Source organism: Limulus polyphemus, unplaced genomic scaffold, assembly GCF_000517525.1.
Source record: "Limulus polyphemus unplaced genomic scaffold, Limulus_polyphemus-2.1.2 Scaffold817, whole genome shotgun sequence".
Lineage (NCBI taxonomy): Eukaryota > Metazoa > Arthropoda > Merostomata > Xiphosura > Limulidae > Limulus > Limulus polyphemus.
Genome location: NW_013666427.1, coordinates 354,728 through 357,548, shown reverse-complemented (window position 1 = coordinate 357,548; position 2,821 = coordinate 354,728).

The following is a 2,821-nucleotide window of genomic DNA, read 5'->3' as shown; positions in this document are numbered from 1 at the left end:
CCCCCCAACGGCTGAAAGGGCGAGCATGTTTGGTGTGACGGGGGATTCGAACTCGCGACTCCCAGATTGCGAGTCGAGCGCCCTAACCACCTGGCCATGCCGGACCAATAACATGTGATCGGTCCGCTTTGCAAATTCTGTCTTTGAATACAAAATAGTTCCTTATTCTGTACACTGGTTTAAGCTTTTTCATTGATAACTCTTGTTAAAACTTTTATTGGGAAGTCATTCAAACACAAGTAATTTTTATGTTTTCCACTTCATTTTTAAACAGTTCAACATTACTAAATAGATTATGAGCTAGATATACGAGAATTCTAATTAGATTCTCTTTAAAGTTATTAGATCTAAAACTATTATAGTTAAAGTACAACCACGAAAATGTAGGTTTATGATAAATTCCGATTTCAAATTTATCATCTTTTTTTCTCAATTAGAGTGTCTAAAAATGGTAACATACAATCTATTTCTTTTTCTACCGTGAATTTATTATGCTATTTATTCAGATAATTCAAAAAATTATCTACTTGTTTTCTCACTTTTAAATACCGTAAATGTGTCGTCCACATATCTTTTACACACTTGCTTTCCACTCAGAATTATAACTCTAAAATGAAACTTACTTGTGATAGGGATTGCTTTGTTACTTTAGAAATTTAGTGGTCTTTCACATTTTGAAGATATGACTAAAACCGGGGAGATGTTGTTCAAATATCACCTTAACATTCATGTTAATAAGGTTTTTTTTCTTTTAACTTAGATAGGCTCTAACTTTAGTCAATATAGAATGTTTTTTGTTATTTGGTTAGTACTCAGATTTATGGGGCCCAGCATGGCCAGGTGGTTAGGACGCTCGACTCGCAATCTGCGGGTCGCGAGTTCGCATCCCCGTCACACCAAACATGCTTTCCCTTTCAGGCGTGGGGGCGTTATAATGTGACAGTCAATCCCACTATTCGTTGGTAAAAGAGTAGCCCAAGAGTTGGCGGTGGGTGGTGATGACTAGCTGCCTTCCCTCTAGTCTTACACTGCAGATAGCCCTCGTGTAGCTTTGCGCGAAATCTGTAACAAACAAACAATCACGTGCCATCTACAGATATCAGTGCTCTGTTTGTAATAATGCGTATATACGGTCAACGGTGAGGAGACTTAGTGATCGAGTTAAAGAACATAGTGTGTCAAGGTATGCAGAATTTTGAAACATTTTACGATATAAAGAAGAATGCGTGAATATAAATATAGAAATTGAACAGTTCCAAATTATCAGAAAAGCTGAAAATGAGCAGAGGCTAAAATTAAAAGAAACATTAGCCACAAAGAACTTAGCGCCTGAGCTAAACAAGAAATCCAGCACCGTTGAGCTGATGTTAAAAGTGTGATAAGAGAGAAAAAATATAACACGTTTATTGGTCAGTTAGTACAATAGATTTAATAACCTCAAAATGTTGCACACTCTTCTGCTTAAAATACAAAATTTGACAAAATTTTTACTGGAATGCTCACCAAAAGAATGCTTTTTATATTTTATTGCTTCATTATTGTAGGCTTATGGATCTGAGGTATAGATTAGTTGTTAGAAATCAATCAACCAATTAACTGTTTTCTTTTTCTTTACCATGACTACAAAATACGTAGCAATCATTTCCCAGCTAGCCAAATCGAATAAGAGCCTCTAATATAAAAGCCAGGGCGGAACTCGGAATAGTTTTAAATAATAATAGTATTCCACGACCTATATACATAGGTAATACATAAATAACAAAAAATAGAGCTCATATAAGGGAACATGAAACGCTGAATCAAGTGAATACATTGCATTACTACAATTTCATGTAGGATTTCGTGTTATTAATATGGATAGCAAACAGGAGTAGCTATAGTATAATAAAACCTGAAACTACAAAAAAATTATCATTTATTCGCCAAAACGTTGACAGCATAATAATTTTTCCATCAAAGCGGTTTAAGTCGTTTTTAAATGTTTAGATGACGATAAGAATCATTGAACAACGACAAAAGCTCCTGAAAATTACACTTGATAAGATCATTTTTGAAAGAATAAATCTCGCATGTTAATGAAGAATACGGTGTGTCAGAAATCAGTCTAAACAATCTCTGCCAAGAGGAAAATGTAAGTTTTGAAGTATATTTTGAATTTATCAAACAGGATAAATCTGAGAAAGAGAGAGACCATTGAAGGTCACATGGGTGATATAGATAAGAGTACAATTTGTGTAAAACATTTTATAAATAAATGTAATATACAAAAAGTTCTTTAGATAAGAAATACAACACTAGTTAATCTAAATAATTAAGAGAAAGTTTATTTTAGAGCAAAGAACACACTATGTTTTCTGCTCTGAACCAGCCGCATAGATCAAACTTCCTAATTCTAGCGTCAAAGACTCTAAAGCTTACCGTTAACCCACCAGGTGACATAAATAGTAATAACTTTTATTATTACAAGTATAAAAACATCAGATATGAATAAAAACGAGATTACAGGCGGAATAATAAAAGTTTTAAATTCTTTATTTTTAAAGTATTGATTCCAATTATCTCCGAAGTTATTGAGAATCTTAGATACATTTTTATAAACGTAAACAAAAGCTGACGAAGCTGTAATAACGAAATATTGAGCAAATAAAATTACGTTCTGGAGATATAAGTCGTTATTTTATTTACGTTTATAAAAATGTTTCGCGGGTCCGGCATGGCGAGGTGGTTAGGGCGCTGGACTCGAATCCCCGTCACACCAAACATGCTCGCCCTTTCAGCCGTGGGGGCGTTATTATGTTGCGGTCAATCCCACTATTCGTTG